General features: G+C 43.9%; 1 protein-coding gene across 3 annotated transcripts in view; it reads left to right on the forward strand.

The window, feature by feature from the left end:
* htr2cl1 (5-hydroxytryptamine (serotonin) receptor 2C, G protein-coupled-like 1) overlaps window positions 1–18,966 on the forward strand; it is a 190,954-nt gene that overhangs the window by 14,862 nt on the left and 157,126 nt on the right. The window contains exon 2 of one of the 3 annotated variants that reach the window (XM_057347574.1): window positions 11,171–11,298. The exons of the other annotated variants lie outside the window; for them this stretch is intronic. The gene's annotated coding sequence lies outside the window, so the exon portion shown is untranslated. The remainder of the gene's footprint in view (window positions 1–11,170; window positions 11,299–18,966) is intronic. 3 annotated transcript variants of the gene reach the window in all.

The raw sequence follows: 18,966 nt of genomic DNA on the forward strand, positions 1-18,966 counted from the left end.
TGGTCTCTCGGGAGAGTGGTGGGAACCTTGGGCACGTAGCCGGGGCGGGGTCTCAAGATAACGTGAGAATCCCGGCCCCGAGTTCTAGGCAATCTGTGGACACGGAGGGTGCTTGTAGATCCCCTACCCTCTTGGAGGTGAGCGCCATGCGGAAAGCCGTCTTTATCAAGACTGAGAAAGAGCGGCAACCCCGAGAGGCTCGAAGGGGGCGGGGCCTCTTGAGGCCCGCCACCTAGGTCGCAAGAGGGTACGGAGCGCGGATAAGGTGGTCACCCTCTCGCGCCCCTTAGGAACCTAATGACCAGGTCGTGCTGTCCCAGAGGCTACCCAGCACTTGGGTCATGATGAGCGGCCGTAGCGGCTACATACATTCCCAGTGTGGAGGGGGAGAGGTTACTCCCCCGTCTCTCTTGAGGACGGGACAGCTCGTACCCGACCGAGCAACTCCGCGGGTCTTCTCGCCGAGAAGAGCACCAGGACGAGAAGAGGCGCCACCTATGGGCGTATAGCCGCCCAGTGGCCGAAGCCCTAGCCTGAGTGACGTCCCAACCGGACCGGGGGTGGGTCACTCAGGATCTCCTCGTCCCGTCCAGACATGGAGACCAGGTTTTGCCTGGGATGCCGTAACGTGCCCCTTCCCCTGGGGAAGCTGTCCGCCAGGGGGAGCGGCCAGGGGGGAGTTGTTGTCAGAGCCTCAGCTCCGAGAACCAAGTCCTGGTTAGGCCGAAGGGGCGTAACTAGTACCACTTGATGCTCCTCTTCCCTGGCCTTGCACAGGCCCTGTGCAATGAGGCTCACTGGGGGGAAGCGTACTTCCGCTTGTCCCGCGGCCAGCTGTGCGCAAGGGCATCCGTGCCGAGGGTACCTCGGACAGGGAGTACCCAAGCGGACAATGGGAGGAGTTCGGGGAGGCAACAGGACCACCTGTGCCTGGCCAAACTGCCCCCAAATGAGCCGGCTGCGCGGGGAGGGAGTCGCCACTCTCCGCAAGGCGTCAACTGACGAGAGAGCACATCGGCTGTCTGGTTCAGGACGCCTGGGATGTGTGTGGCTCGCAGGGAGCTGATCACCTGCTGACTCCAGAGGAGGAGGCGTCGGGCGAGTCATGTTAGCTGCTGTGAGTGAAGAATACGCCACAGCAGCTGTGCTGTCCGACCGGACCAGCACGTGCTTCCCTGCACGAGAGGAAGTCCCTCAATGCAAGTAGCACAACCCACAACTCTAGGCAGTTGAATGCCAACGCAGGCGGGGGCCCGTCCACCGCCCCGACACTGCTTGCCCGTTGCACACGGCACCCCTTAGGGTGTGTCGGCAGAAAAGCGTGTGACCAACGCCTGCTGCCGGTGTGCCACGCTCTCCAAGGAACTTGACTCTGCCGCCAGTGTTGGAGCGGTCGTATATGCATCGACCCGAGGGGGGGCCACCCCCGCCGAGGATGCCATGAATCCCAGGAGCCTCCTGTTACAGGGGGACCGCTGACTGTCTGATCTCAGGCAGTTCAACACTGACCGGGCGCGCTAGTCCTCGCGCCCCCCCCTGGGGGTGAGCGGGGCCGCCCGTGAGGACAGAGTCGAGTTCCATACCGAGAAAGAGGATGCTCTGCACCGGGGAGAGCTTGCTCTTATCTCAGTTGACCTGTGGCCCCACCGATCTAGGTGCCGGAGCACCAGGTCCCTGTGTGTACACCACAGATCTCGAGAGTGTGCCCAAACTTGAGCCAGTCGTCGAGATAGTTAGTACCCGTACACCTCCTTCCCAACGGGGAAGGAGGGCGGCTTCCACGACCTTCGTAAAGACTCGTGGAGACAGGGACAGACCGAAGGGGAGGACCCTGTACTGATATGCCCGTCCCTCGAACGCGAACCGTCGGAACGGCCGATGTCGAGGGAGGATCGAGACATGAAAGTACGCGTCCTTCAGGTCGATTGCCATGAACCAGTCCTGACGCCTGACGGACGCCAGGATGCGCTTCTGCGTGACCATCCTGAAAGGCAGCTAGTGTAGGTGCCTGTTCAGAACACACAGACCCAAGATAGGGCGCAACCCTCCGCCTTTCTTAGGGACAATGAAGTACGGGCTGTAAAACCCGCTGAACACCTCGGCCGGTGGGACGGGCTCGATCGCTCCCTTCACCAGAAGGGAGGCGACCTCCGCCCGAAGTACGGGGGCATCCCTGCCTCTGCCTGAGGTAAAAGGACGTCCCGGAACTTGGGCGGACGTGTAGCGACCTAATCGCGTAGCCGAGACGGATCGTCTTCCTCAGCCCGCCTGACAGTCTGGGGGCTCCCAGAACTGTGACAGGGGACTAGAGGTTGATCTGCTTCATCGCCCCCGCGGAGGGTGGTTCGATGGCTAGCAGTACGGATTCCTTGCCAGGGGAGGCCCCCCGGGGAGGAGATCGGCTCTGCCATATTTCCTGCCTGGCGACTGCGCAGCTCAACGCACTGTCTGACTGAGAGTGCTGAGGGCTGGTGTTTATACTCGACATTGCGCTTTGCCATGACGCAACGTCGAGTTTGCCGTTCACCGTCGTGCAGAGGGTGAGAGCGGCTGAGGTAACCCAGAGAGAGAGGAAACTCTCCTTTTTGAGAGTAAGTGGGCGCCAGCCCCCCAGAGGGGGCCAGCAGATGGAGGGACGGGGCAGGAACCGTCCCTATCCGACCTACCAGCGCTGTGGCTGGGGTCGGGCCCAATGGTAGCCTCGATCCCCCTGAGGTGATCCCATGACAGCCGCTGCCCGCGGCTGCTGATGGGGCGATGGTCTCCTCTTCGCTGTCTCCTCCAGGTCACTGGAGGGCGTTGAAGAGGACCAGGGCTGCTGGGAAGCAGACAGTGCACGGGACTCGACGGCCGAGGCGGCCGAGTTGCGGCACGGAGGACTGCTTTTTACTGTCGAGAACCCTCCACAGTAACACCAACCAGCCCCCCCTTGCGAGACGGGTACGTCGAGAAAGCGGACCTTCTCAGCGTTACTCATCTGCGCAAGTATCGGCCAGAGGAGTTCCTCATGGACCACAAGTGTGGACATCGTCCGACCCAGGGCCCCCGTGGTCACCTTGGTCGCCCGTAGAGCGAGGTCGGTGATGGCGCGGAGTTCCTGCATAAGCGCTGGGTCGGTCTTACCCTCGTGGAGCTCTCTCAACGCCCTGGCCTGGCAGGAGCCATAGCGTGGAGAGAGGAGGCAGCCTGGTCCGCCGCAATGTAAGCTCTCGACACCAGAGATGCCGAGACACCACATGCTTTGGACGGGAGTCTAGGTCGAGCCCCCCCAGGTGGCCGCCACCTACGGGCACGAGTGCACCGCGGCGGCAAACTCCACCTGGGGGACACCGACGCATCCTCCAGCTGTCTCAACCTCGAGGGAAGAGAGGGTGACAGAACTTTGTTTGACGTGAAACGTGCCGGAAGGGGCGTTCCAGGTCTTGCAAAGTTCCTCATGCACTTCCGGTAAACACGGCACTGGGGGCGGGCGCGGCTTGGAGCCGCGCTCAAACCCGAGGCGCCATGTAGCCAGCCGCGAGCGCCGGGAGAGGCAGTGCGGGCACTGCAACCCAACACTCACGGCGGCCCGGGAAAGCATGGCTGACATTTCGACGTCCGCTTCTTCCTGGGCTCGACCCCCCGAGGGAGGGAGCCCGAGGAATCGTCGGAGTCGGATGGCAGTACGTCACCCCCCGATGCTGCAAGAGACATCTCATCATCACGCATCGTGTCCGAATACGTGATTGAGGAATAAGACGGCGGACCGTCTCCTGGGGAACGGTCAGACGAGCGAGACGAGGTGTGAACGGTCCGTGAGCCAGTGGCTGGCGGATTATCGCTCACAGTAATCCTCATATCACCCTCGCTGCTTGCCGTAGCGGACGGCAGGGCCGTAGTCCTGCCGCCACGGAACGGGGAGCAAACGAGGTGGTGGCTGAGTCCCGTGGGAACACAGCCACCTGTGACGCAACGTCTGAATCGTCACCGCCCGCAGTGCGGGCAGGACGTATCCACAACGTCTGCCCCAGCGTACTGGAAGCAGGCATTGTGTCCGTCCCCCTCCTCGATGAGTGTGTTGCACCCATGAGAACAGCGGGACAAGCCACGCTGGAGAAATTTGCTCTTTTAGAAAAGGAAATTTGCTCGAACACCTCCGGAACTGCCGAGACGCCCAGGGGAGAGTCACTGCAGGAAGGGACCGTCCGCTGTCCACGTCGTAGATTCCAGCAGAAAGAATGATCACCCAGATCGTAGAGAAGCTCACCAGATGCGTAGGCTCTGAAGAACAAAAGGTGAATGAATGAGCACGCCGGCTTCCCTCTTATACCCGGACATCCGGGGAGGAGCCCGGCATGCAAATTTCATTCGCCAATTTTCATTGGCCTTTTCAATATACTCAGAAGATGATAGGTTCTCAAGACAACCCCATTCTGTCGGTTCGACACAACGTCGAGAGACCGACAGAAAGGGAAAGTGTTTTACACAGTGTTGCAGTGATTATTATAAAAATGATTTATTTGTGCACACCATTATTTTTTTAAATTAATTTGCACTTGTCATTTTTAATCAAAAACATTACGCTCCCTTCCCCCTCTCTTCACCACATGACGTAAGCAACAAAAAAGAGGTAGGACTATACTGACTGTCCAATGTTCAGGCATTTTTAGCCCTGCCCTCCTGGCCCAACTTACAACAAACCAATCAAAACGGGAACGGCAAAATAAAACCCCACCCTACATTTTTTTTCTCATTTCAGAAGCCGTTTCACTCGGATATGTCACGATATGGAAAAGAAGTTAATCGCAACTTCCGTTTCATGGTGACTTTAAGAAGTATAAGACTTCTGAGTGACTTTGAAATACGCATTGTTGTAAATTCCAGAAGTGCAGTGCAGGTCACCATATTGTATTTTGCTTGCTGGTCACCAGCTGGTCCCTCAGACTTCTTATATAACCCAGTCAGAAAGACCATGCTGATTGGCCAGCTAGACCAATGCCAAACCAACACTAACCATTAGAAACCAGCCTAAACCAGCATTGAAATTCCTGCTGATCAGAGTCTTTGTAGCAGGGCAGACACATGGCTATTGTGCATTTGTTAGCTTTTAGTGGATAAATAAATAATCTATAAAGCTCAGAAATATGTTTGGAACTTTAGCTACTACAGATAGGCAGTGTTGTCTGTTTTATTCAATATCTAAACAAGCATGGTACCATAACTAAACAATAGTTTTGAGTATGTTTTTCAACAGTTAATCACAACAATGAGAGGCTTTATTTATACGTCTTATTTAAAATGTGATCATTCTTAACCGGTTCCTCACGATTTTTTCATAGTACTTACTGGAAATACGTTCACTTGTGTCAACAGCAATTCCTCATGTGCGATATGCGTGTCTGGGTTAAAAACTGTGAAGGTTATGGAAAAACACATAATTTTGGACCCATATATACAAAGGCTTGAATTCCAATTATGAGTTGTGTAAATCATCTAGAATCATCTGACCCTAAAGGCCCATCACATTTTGTTCAGAATGTCAGTATTTACAGAACACACACACACACACGCACACGCGCACACGCGCACACACGCACACACACACACACACACGCACACACACACACACACACACAGGCTTTGGTTGATTATCTCCGTGGGGACAGTCCATAGGCGTAATGTTTTTATACTGTACAAACTGTATATTCTATCCCCTATCCCTAACCCTATCCCTAAACCTAAAGATCATAGAACACTTTTTGCATTTTTAGATTTGTAAAAAATATTGTTCTGTACAATTTATTGGCTTTTTTGCCTATGAGGACCTCAATTTTGGTCCCCAGGGTGACACGAGTCCCCATGTGTTGGTGTGTATTCAGGTTTAGGTCCCCACCGGGATATACAAACATGAACACACACGCACACACATTATCTCATTGATTTGGGTGTCAGTAGTGAATTGATTTGACAAAGAGAAAGCATGTCTCATCAGTACATACACAATCAAGAAGGATTTGTCTCTCAAATCATCACAAGGATTAAAAAACATGGATGGCAAGGTTGGTGGGTTACCACAGCGCCCCCTAATCCCCCCCAATCCAAATTGTCACTTACATGCTCCTGGATATAATGTTTTTACACATAAATGTCACACTCACATTATTTTTCTCATTTCTAAATGGAAACAGAAACTGAAATTCATGGGTGAATTATTCCTCTGCTACCAACTGTATCTATGCCAGATGCTTGAGTGTCATATTTAGGGTGCAGAACAAATAAAAATAGACAGTGCTGATTGGGGGGAAAGTTTGTTGTACTAGCTGATCTTTTAATTCGTTTTGTTGCCAGTTTTTTGTTTATCGTTTTTCTTCTCTATTTAATGTTATTATTACTGTATCTACGTGACCAAAACATTTCAGTGTACAAAACATTTCATTTCCTACGCTGCCCTGAGTCCTAACACCATTCTGTTGCCTCTAAAAATTATGCCTTTAAATATATTTTGCCTTTCAAAATGTAGTGCATTCAGTTTTTGTATGTTGCGTTTAATTCCTCCTTAAAGGAATGGATAACAATGAACTATCAAAGACAGTTTATTGATCTAATATTCTTCATTTATTTTTTATCTCTGGGATTTGTTTAGAAGACTTTAGCGGAATTGATATTAACCATTTTTGGCAAGACATGGTAACAAAACCCACCATTCAAATGAAGCTTTGGCCCTGGTTGATGATTTAATAAATGCACCATTGTGTGCCAATGAGTTTGTGTGATATATTTATATATATACTGTAAATATATAAGACCCAATCACGTAAAATTTTTATCCTCTGGTCTGGTTAAATAGTTCTTAGAATTCTTGTGTTATCTTGCTTTCTAAACTTGCACTATACTGTTACCTCTTTGCATAATGCAGCACCTAACTTGAAACAAATAACACACAGAGTAAAGCCTCTACAGTTGCACCTGTGGAGTGTCTAAGTAGTCGTAAAAGTGCAAGTTTATTTAATTTATGAAGCAGAAAATGCTCAATACCGGTAGTTATGCAGCATGTAGCAGGGCCAGGAAGACTCGTTATTTTTATTGTGCCTGTCTACAGTCTTCGGCATCTCCAGAGGAGGCATCAAGAGAGTTTGTAAAAGTTTCCGAAAACAAGCTCCTTCATAGTGGGACTAGGCAAAGGGCTGTGAAATTGAAGAGTTCCTCACATCTGTGCAGAAATCTGATCTTGTTTGAAAAGACAACTGAAATAATATTGAGCAATATTGACAGTATTGTGGGTCAGGAGATAGGTTAAAGGTCATTGACTTCAGGGGTCTGTGTGTGTGTGTGTACATTGTTTCAAAGAGTACACACATTCAACATAAGGCAGTTAAAGTGCCTCTGTGTTCACACTGTTTCCCTCTTCTGTGACATTGAGAATCCTGTAGACAGAGTGTCAGACTGAGGCTTTAAAATGCCTCTCACACTATTACAAGAGATGTGAGAGATTCAAACATCCATCCTCTCATCCAAGGGCTTTCAGTTCAATTCGGGTCAATACTTCCACACTCATGTCCTTATACTGTCCCATTTATGGCATCTTTCATCCTTGATGAAGATGACTTGTAAATGTGTATGTGCACATGTAACCAGTAAATGCTACACTCCACTCCACCCCACCATGCCATACTATACTATGTATTTGGTTACATTTTATTTTGTGCTGTTGACCAGCGAGGGGGAATTGGAGTACAAGTTTAAGAGTTGCGTGAGGTGGCACAGCCAGTGCTGCCCTGGAGAAAAAGGCCTCAATGAGTCACGTCTTACTTAATGTTACAAACGTTATGGTTTTTTGCAACACATTCTCACTCCCGACTCGTCACATATTTACGCTCGGTCAGCACCCTTCGGCATCACTTTTGAATGCGCAGGGTACCCCTTTGGTGTCGTTTTTCGACGTGAAGGGCATGCAAATTTTACCGTCATTATGAAAATTGAAAATGTATATTAGATATAATTTGCAATGATGATGTTTCGGGGTTTCATTTAAGTTTAATGGCCAGGATAATTGCGTTTACATGACGCTATTCAGACAGTTTGAGCAAGTAATGTTACAGTGTATTTATCGTAATATTAAAACACATAACGTTAATACAAGCAGTCACAATGTCGTTCAAAAATGCAGATATTCTAAGGGTACCAACGCGAAACGATATATTTGTATGAGAAACAGATGCGAATAAAGTGATCACCGTCCGCCGTAAATCTCAAATCCAGTGAAGAACGACGTTCAAAAATTGCCGCCAGAGGAAGTTACGTCAGCTTCGATGCCATTGGCTCTCCTGTGTCTCGTGACCGATCGCGTCATTTCATTGGCTTTGAACGTGAAAAGGTATTGGCTCCCGCGACCGACTTCATCTAGCTTTTCCGGTTTATCTTTTGAATGGGAGCTGACTTCATGCATTCACGGACACACATGGCATCCTCATGTAAAGTTATCGTACGACTTTGGTGCAAAAAGGTCTGCGAAACGAGCTGTTTGTTATATTTTGTAATGCTTTTGGTCAGTTTGTGCAATAATACCCGTGACTGTACTTTTATTCGCGTGCTGTGTTTTATATGGCTGAGAAGTGGTTAGGGTGAGGTTGGGGTTACGTGCTACAAATTATTAAAACCATAAATAATTATGAAATGCTAAGAATTGCACGCATCTCGGTCTGGAGCATTTAGCAAACAGCAACGCAGTTCCTTGTTCATCAAAAAACGACGCCAAAGGGGTACCCTGTGCGTTCAAAAGTGACGATCGGGAGTGAGAACGGGTTGTTTTTTAAGACAAGGATTCAGAGTAAAATACCCTTAAATCATACTGCAACTGCTGTTTGCTGTAAGCATGAAAGGACACACACAATAAAAGAGTAGCCTGATATAAAGGAACAAAAGAAAAAGCCTGAAGCCACCGTAAATAGGGTCTGGAATCCCCTATATGTATGTGCTATGCTATACCTCAAGATTATGGGTTCAGTCCTAAAGGTCTTTCTTTCTCTTCTCTTTCTTTGATGAATAAGCCACTGTTACACTTCCACATCGTGCCTTTGTGGGGACCTGACATTCTCTCTGGGGTTGCATAAATAGATCCAGAATGTTAGGTTACTGTCCTGCTGTGGGCCCTCTGTGACATCACATCTCATTGCTTTCCATTAAGCACTGGTTTTTGCATTGGCTGGTATGATTCTGAGATTCAAGCAGTGTTTAATACATGAATTAACATTATCAAAGGCAAGTGTTTCTGTTCTGGCTTTTGATCACAATGGGACATCTGAGGTCAAATGTATGCGCAGAGCAAAGAGAGTGAGTGGAACTGACAGGAAGTTAAGATATAAGTATAAAGGACAGGATGACAGCCAGCCTTCAGAGGAATGGTTGAATAAAGAGAATCACTCTGGATTCAGATCAGTCTCTGTCCCATGTTGAAAGGCCATTTATCAAGACTTGTTTGCCTGTATCTATACCTGCAGACCTAATCAGATACACCTAACTGTCCTCAGAAAAGTACATGCTGTATTGGGGTCATTCCACGAAATCGGTGCCTTTTGTGTCCCTGATGAATAATCAGACATAGAATTACTATAACAACAAATACATTTTTTATTTAAACTGATACCAACACTACATGTTCTTATATCAATATTACATCAAAATAAAGTCAAATAAATATTACTTAAAATAATTAAAATTGTATTTATGCTGGTAAAGTTTTTGGTTCACATAAGACTGAAATAAGAAATCCATAATTAAAAACAATCCCAGTGAAAAGAGGGACAAAAATACTACATGTATATATAACAACTATTACATAGTTCTATTGAAAAATACAGTATATACTGTATAGTACAACTTGTGTCTGTAACAGGGATGACAAAAAAATTCAAACATGAGGCAAATAAAGAGTCATAAAACGACTCTTTATGAGATGTCACAACACAATTTCATGAAATTTTAAGATGTGTTCATTTTATGGACATTAAGAAAAAAGGCATTAAACTTACTTTATATTTTAATTTTTGAAAGTTGAAAAGGCACCGATTTCGTGGAATGACCCATTGACTGATGATAAAACAGTATCTCTGTAGTAACAATGTTTTATTGATGAGCTTAATGATTTTGTCCGGTTCAAAGAACTGTATATACTGTGAGAAAAGGCAATGTCTGTTCCAAAACCCAGTGAGCTGTTTTGCTGTCTATACTGCCTATATAGACAGCTGCCTTCTAAGGAAATATCCTAACAGGAATTTAAGCCTGAAAGTGAATGACTGAATTGGAATGTAGGCAGCAACTTTGTGCAGCTCACAAAAAGCACTAATCCTAAAAAGCTGATGATTAATAGTTAGATAGTTCATCCAAAACTATTTGATAATTTATTCAAACTCATATTGTTCAAAACTGTATGTGACTCTTTCTTCTGTGGAAAACCAAAAAAGGTATTTTGAGCACAAAGGGCTGCTTACCAGCATACCAGGTCTGAAATAACATAGTTAGGAAAACTCACATGAGGGTGAATGAATGATGAAACAATTATTATTTTTGGGGAAACTATCCCTTAACAATCTGCCATCACAAAACAGGGTACATTTATGAGCATTGCCTAATTTGTTTAATAGATGTTATGTTCCATTAGAATTTGGACAAAGATAGATGTCTTCGATATGAAAGATAGCTTATTTAAATTGCCATTAAGACGGCCAATGATGGCACGCACGCACATACACACACACACACACACACACACACACACACACACACACACACACACACACACACACACACACACACACACACGCACGCACGCACGCACACACAAAAAATTGATCCAAACCATGAGGCTGCCCACTTTTCTCTTAATCCTCTTTCCTTTGTGATCTTCCTGTCTGGCATTTTCCGGATGGCAGGATAGAGTGAAGCAGGGACAACTCTCAACCACAGTCTCAGAGAGACACTGAATCTTTTGGATTGCTGTATAACCGTATGGAATAAACACATTTTACAGGGCATTCTGCAACAAACAGTGGGTCTAGAGAAATCGCATCTCTATCTTTCTAGCTCGATCTTCATCACAGAAATACATATACAGTTCACTGGCATCATGTCCTGGGAGAACCCGGCACCTTGGTGACTGTAATATCCTGTTTTGTTCTTTCTGGCTTTTGTGTAGGATGTACAGTACATCCCACACATACCTCACCGAATCTGAGACATCCCATTCCTCCAAGGGATGTCAACCAACAGTCACACCTCGCGAGCAGCACCGCTGAGGAATATGGGACGTAAAGTTTTCTGACGGTATGTCATTTGCTTGCCGGCTTCCAGATAAGCATCAGTGAGGATATATCCACAACTCTAGATTGTGAGAGGGCATCTGAGGTTTAACAATATTCTTTCAGTATGCCTTAGTGTAGCTTTGCAGTGTAGCACATCATTTGTTTTTATGGGTTAGATGATGTATCAATACCCAAATATGATTGCATTTCTATTTCTCACAATGCCATTCTCATCAAAGTGATATGCCATGTCATGTGATTAAACTCAGCAGTATTGTGAAGCCTTTTGCCAAACTGATGATTCACTTTAGGCTAGCATTGTCTGTATAAGACTGTTAAAGATGAAGATGAAGGACAGCCTCTGTGATTACTGCGTGGATCGATTGAAGATTGCGGTTTTTTTAATTGTCTCAGTAAGTACATCTACTGTGTATTCTTTAACTGTAGAGTCGTGATTGCCTCTCACTTCAGGCTCTGTGAAATTACAAGTCCCATCAACACGAAGCTGTGTAAATGTAGTGAAGAGTTGTTAAAAGGTCATCATGACTGTAGGACACAGCTGTTCAACACATTGCGTATAGACAGCTTGAAGTCGCTTATGAGGCCAGTCAACATCATGGTTTTATTGAAGTCAAGGGGCCCTATAGAGGGCTGCCTCAATATAAACTACATACAATACATGCAATGAGTTGGAAAAATGCATTAGGTAAAAAAACGCAGACCATAATGAAGACAATTGCCTTTGCTGAACATTTTATGAACATTCTACTGTAAAAACATGGTGGTGCAGCAAGACGAATTTCATGTAAGGGGACCTGCGGTGTGTGTAGATAGTAATAGCTCAATCTAAGGTAATAAAAACATAACGCTTCATTATGTAAGGTCTTTATGCACCTCTGAAGACATGGTTATCCTCCGCACCTTTAAATAGACTTCTGGATTCTGCTTACAAAATCTACACAAATTCTTCTTAAATTCTTCTGCTGTTTACCATACAGTCACATACAGACATTATTTGGTTCATAACCAGAATACACAAACTTTCTAATCTTTTTCACATTTATGTATTATTGCGCCATTGAGACGCAAAACAAAACAAACCGTGATTTTCTGTTGTTGGTTTACATGTCTGTTGGTTATTGGTTGCACCTGTTTCTGTCTAAGCTGGTGGATCTTGACTTCATGTTAATACTTAAATGTCTGGCTCTGAATGAGGAAGCCAGGTTCTGGAAACTGAGTGAAGTACAATAAGAGCCTTTACTACCACATGAAAATTCCTTTGGAATAGAAGTCTGGGCTCCTGAGCCCTGAATCCATTATATCTCTTTTTGTACATTTCAGTGGGTCCAATAGCCTGCATTTGTAAGTACAGTATATAGTAAACTATACATGTCAACTGGTCCTTTGAAGTTTACTTTGTCTTTTCATCCTGAAGTCCATGGCCATCTGTCATTTTGCTCTGTTGTTAAAATATGTTTATTGAAGCCTGACATTGCTTTGTTTTAAACTACAGTACTTTGCCTCAAGGTTGTCATAAAAGGGGCGTATTGATTGCAGAACAGTGTTTGTCTTTGTGTGTATGTGTGAATAGTGCACTGGCCTGTTTTCAGGAAATTTGGAAAGAATGTACCAGACATTACAGACTAGCATTCAAGCGATCATTTCAAAAACCTTGACAATGGAACTTAAATCATGCTCCCACGTCTTAAACATAGACTCTTACTTCTAGCCATCTGGTAACAGTAAATCTTGGTTTTTAGACTTCATTTCTGGTGGTCTCTTCCCATTGGCTATCAACCCACAAATATTTCGATAATGTGACCAAAAGGGATTATCCCAGTGCTCAGATGTGTAATGATATTCACTCTGGACATGAGTAAAGCTTGATCTTATGTCTCATTTGGCTTTATTCCTGGATACATATAGGAAGACATGCCTAAGAAGAAAGGATTTTTTACAGAAAGGAAAATTTAAAAGGGCGTTGAGTTGAGGGCTGAACTAGCCTGTGTTTGGTTACTTGTTTTATTGTGCTTTCCTGTAGTATATACTGTATGAGGCAATAGTTTGAGCGTGATCATCACAGAGATCTGTATACATATGGGGAATGCGCCCTTAAGAAGATTGCTGTAAATGTTCCAAAGAGCTCTTGACAAAGTTGCATGTGGCCTAATAAGTCATACTTTCAAAAAGAAAAATTGAAGTTGAATATAATGGAAAGAGAGCAAACAAATTATTTAGATTTTCCTCTATCCCACCAGGAAAGACAGCTAATTTGCAATAGCAAGTTAGTGAGCTGGGTAATACATAATTACTTGACAAAATTCATTTTTTTTGTGGTAGACTTAAATGATATGAGTAAGCCTATTTTTGCTTTGATAAACACTGAAATACTATTTTCCTACACTGTGCGAAAGTTCTATACTGTTTCTACAAGGAAGTGGAAAGTTCAACACTTCAAGAACGAAGAAACAAGTTAACATAACAACTGTTAAACGTCCAATGTAGGGCTGCAACAACTAATCGATAAAATCAATAATAATCGATAATGAAATTCGTTGTCAACGAATTTCATTATCGATTAGTTGGTCTGTGACGTCACTTGCGAGCTGCGCAGTTATAAATCAAGCGCATCTTCTTCCCTTTTAAAATTACTGTTTTAGATGTGTCTCTCCGTGCAGCGTGAGATGCGCAGTTTAAAAGTCACACGTGTCTCTCCGTGCTGCGCGAGATGCGCAGTTTAAAAGTCACAAGTGTCTCTCCGTGCTGCGCGAGATGCACAGTTTAAAAGTCACACTTGTCTCTCCGTGCTGCGTGAGTGACGCAGTTTTAAAGTCTCACGTGTCTCTCCGTGGATGCGTCTCTCCGTGCGGCACAAGTTGTGCTGTTTTAAAGTCAGACGTGTGTCATGGCTCTGCCTCACTTAGTCATGTTTTTCTTGGTCCTGTGGCAGAGCCATGACAAAGCCTTTGGTTTTATGTGAGAAAGCCATGAGTTGTTGATGTTTTTCACTTCTCATGTGTTTTCTCGTGTCTTGTCATTGGCCCCGCCCCTCTCGTTTCATGTATTGCTTCCCTGCCGTGTCTAATGTTTCTCACCTGCCCTGTGTCGTTATCCCTCGTTTGTCTTGCCCTATATAATACCCTCATGTTTCATTGTCCTGTGCTCGGTCATTGTATTCAGTCTGTTTTGCGTTCTGTGTCATTGATGTAGCCCGTGTTTGCCGATATTGCCTGTTCCTGTTGTGCTGTCCCGTCGGACTCAGTAAGTGTTCAGTTTAGTTAACTGTGTCAAGTGTTGTTTAGTTCAGTTTGGTGCCAGTTAGTCTTCGTCCTGTTCATTATCCTGTTTGTGCTGTGATACCCCATCGTGGGTCTTTGTTTTGTGTTTTTTTGTCAAGAATAAAAGTCTTTTTGTTAACCCCGTCATTGTCGCTGTCTGCGCTTGGGTTCTTCTTGTCAGTTCGTGACAACGTGTCTCTCGGTGCATGGGTCTCTCCGTGCAGCGCGAGGTGCGCAGTTTTAAAGTCAGACGTGTTTTGCATGCATCTCTTCAAGCTGCGCAGTTTTAAAGTTTAAAGGGGAGAGGTGTTTTAAATGACAAAATTAAAGATTATATTAGTGAAACCCAATTTGTGGCGTTTGCACTTTGCAAAGTACATAATAGGCTAAATACCCTGATTTGGTGGTTTATTTAGTTCAGAGGTGGGTAACGAAGTACATTTACTTGAGAACTGAACGTACACTTTTTGAGTATTTGTACTTAAGTATTACTTTTTTGTTTACTTTTTACTGTACTTCACTACATTTGAATGACAAATATCTCACTTTTCATGGCACAAAAAAATGATTTCCTTGGCCGACCCTCCCCTCGCTCCCACGTTTGGGAGAGACTATTGTCAGTTGCTTCTAATATGACACACTTGAATCAACTCACCAGGTGTGTTAATTATGGAGACATTCACAACATTTTGGGAGAAGGCTAATAAGTTCAGTTGTGTATAATCTGATTTACTTATTATAAGCAAAAGGTGTAATTACATTTTTATCCGATTAATCGAAAAAAGAAAAAAAAACAATCGCCCAACTAGGGATGTAACGATTCACTCAGCTCACGATGCGATGCGATTCACGATTCTGATCTCACGATGCGATTTATTCACGATTTACTCACGATTTATTTTGAAAAAATGAGTTGAAACCAATTAGAAATGAACAACGTCCCTTGCATTATTTCTTAAATGCTTCACGTTTCTTTGTATGATAAAATAATGTTTTATTTCAAATAACAAAACTAAACTGCAATTTTATAACAAATTAATAATAGAAAAAGTCTCTTTAATATAAACAAACTAATACTGTCTGTGCTTTTCTTGGATTTTTTTGCATTTAAGAAATATCAGCATCCACGTTTAGGTTTGCAGTGAAAATAGCGGCCCCTGCTGTTCAAAAAATGTATTGCGATTCAGTTCAAGCCTCAACCGATTTGAATCGTCGCTCATTATAACTGATTTTCAACCGGCTCACGGTGAATCATTACATCCCTATGCCCAACTAATCGATTATCAAAATAATCGTTAGTTGCAGCCCTAGTCCAATGTATAATTATTTGAAAGATTTGACAGAAATGCAATATAATATCCATAACTATGTCTTCACAGGTGTATAAAGACTTTTCATAATGAAGAGTTATGTTTTTATTACCTTAGAATGAGCTATTTCTATCTACGGGTGCCCCTACATGGAATTCGCATATTGTTTCTACAGTAGCCCTAAATGGACAAACTGCTCTACAGAGCGCATTTCAAAAATACGTGATCTCTTTCGGCACAGAAGCAAAAACATGACGACATCTTTGTTCTGTGTCAGCCACCATAGTGCTTCGACAGGGAGGGCTGAGTGGTGCAGTGAGCCGTTGCAATTCGCAACCTCACCACTAGATGCTGCTAAATTTCAGACACTGGACCTTTAAAAGTTTTGAATCATAATACACTAACCAAAATGATTTACAGTTTTATGAAAATTCAGATGAGTCGCTGCTGATTTCCACCCCTAATATAGAGTTGAAAAGCCTCTGTGGAAGATGAAACAGTAAATGGAATGTTTGTTTATGATATCTTAAAACTTTAGTATGAGCTAACAAAAGCCAACAGACTGAAATGCAAACCCAAGATTCGTCATGTTACACAGTTTCAAGTCCATACTTAATAAAAGCACATAGTAACCAAATTGCAATGACAGAAGGTAGGACACATTAATGCCCATCAAGGAGTACAACTTAGCAAATAATTAAAAAATTATGTTGTTTAGTCTTTCTGGGGTTTTGTTTTTTTGCAGATTTTTGTAGTTTTTAAGGATTAATGTGACTGTAAATTTTATTGTTCTTTCAAGTTCACTGGCTGCCAAGAACATCTTGTGACTGTGTAAGTCACCTGTTTGTTATCATTACTCTTGGAAGTCATGACTTTGAAGTGTGGGATCAGATTACTGTAAAGCTCCTACAAGATTACTCCAAACTTCAAATAAAAATCTTACCATTCAGCATTAAATGAGCTGCAAATCTGTAGTTAATCTCCGGTCCATACTTTGAGTTCAGATTTCATGATCAAAAACACAATCTGAAGGAATGCTTAGTAACTCAACTCAAAAACTGCTTTACTAATACTAGCCTTAACCATTAGAAAAGTATAGAACCCAGCAAACAATGACCTGGCGGTTCACCGGCGGTTTTTGGGCGGCATAGATTCAGCGGCTTAACACAGTCGGACCACCGTCGGCACACTGTCTCTAAGCTGATCAATGTAAAAATGCTGTCGGTCTGCCAGTCTTTTTTGGGTGGCACGCCGTCAGAGGCTTGTCGCTGCTGGACCTCTGTTGGTACAGCAGTGGCAAACTGGGCGGCACAGATTCAGCAGCTTGACACAGACGGACCACCGTCGGGACACTTTCGGCAATACGACCAATGTAAAAATGCTGTCGGTCTGCCAGCTTTTTTTGCGTGGCACGCCACCAGCGGCTTGCCACCTCTGGGCCTCTATTGGTACAGCAGTGGCTAAATGATAGTGTTCTTCTAAGCTCTTACAGGACATTTTTATAAATACAGTCAAAGGCATAGATGGAATACTGGCTAAATTATTTTACAGGCAAATTTTAGTATATATATATATTTTTTTTAAATAAAAAGGCTATTAATTTGCTATTTAATAATAATTTATGAGATTTTAAATTGTTAAATTCATGCATTAATCCCAGCTTGACATGTATTAATGGGTGTGCGTTGCGTGCTGAATGTGTGTCACACACTGGAGCAGAGAACAGTTACCATGGAAACTGGGCGGGACCAGGAACTGACAAGCAACAAGTTTAAGCCAATGACAGCTGGCCTGTATGCATATCTAATGAGCTATCTCATGGCTGGATCCGGTCAGGTCGTCGCTTCAGGTAGGCCTAAATCCTGCAAGTAATAACTTGTTTTAGTTAAAAACATTTTACATTTTTACTTGTGTATTATAAGCCCTTGCTTGCAGTTTAAGCGATTAGTCAGGACTAGTTGGACATTCCCGCTTAGTTTTCTGAGGTAACGTATTCAGGAAAAATATGGCAGAATTGGTAAATTAAATTATTAAAATGTAAATTAGGCATATTTAGATGTTTAAGTGTGTCTACAGGATGTCTAAACAGAAAACGTATCAGTGGTCCTGCGCTTGTTTTTATACAGTATTACATTAATGTCTCAGGTAGTTACTTTAGTCAGGCCTACATAAAATGAGCCTTGATGACAGACTGATTAGCATTAGCCAATTTAAAACTGCTTTTAAGAGAGTTAAGTTATCATATGTATTGCAGCTTCTCTGACCGTTGGTTTTGTACCTGCAAACCCAGTTAACTATATTGTCATTCCTAAACATTCAATGTTATGTTTGTAGATTTTTCCTTGCTGATGGCTGTGCAGTAGAAGTGGAGTAGACCTCCTGTCAGAAAACGTCTCCGAGGTGCTACGAGTATGAATCCAATGACAAGTAACAAAAACCTTAAAGTTATAGCCTTAAACTTTTTAACAGTAGTGTATATTTTTATTTCCTATTTTGCTAGCTATTGTTATTTATGTTGATATTTATTTGGCAAACAATACAATATAAACAGAAATACTGTTAATTAACCACAATATAAAAGAGCTGTTTTCTTTTTGAATATATATAGTAAAGTGTAATTTATTTCTGTGATGCAAGTATGAATTTTCAACATCATTACTCCAGTCCTCAGTGTCTTGAGCAGCAAAATTGTCACTTGGATCATGTGACACTGAACTTTGGCGTAATGATGTTGAAAATTCAGTTTTTCTGAACCCTTTGAATGGTAGTGTAAATTATAGTTATGATTGCTTGTTCCTCCCACTTGAATGATGTAAATGGATGTAACCTCAGTTCCCTGATGGAGGGAACGAGACTTTGTGTCCTTCTTGCCACAACACGTGCTGCCCACTGCAGCAGTCGTGAGAGGTCTCAGGCTCCTCCCTTTTATACCCGTAAATCCGGGGGCGGAGTCCGGCATGCAAATTTCATTCGCCAATTTCATTGGCCTTTTCTAAGAAGTCGGAAGCGATTGGTTCTCAGGGATGAACCCCATCTGTCGGCTCGACACAACATCTCGTTCCCTCCATCAGGGAACTGAGGTTACATCCGTAACCAAGATGT

The sequence above is a fragment of the Triplophysa rosa genome, linkage group LG1 (assembly GCF_024868665.1).
Source record: "Triplophysa rosa linkage group LG1, Trosa_1v2, whole genome shotgun sequence".
NCBI lineage: Eukaryota > Metazoa > Chordata > Actinopteri > Cypriniformes > Nemacheilidae > Triplophysa > Triplophysa rosa.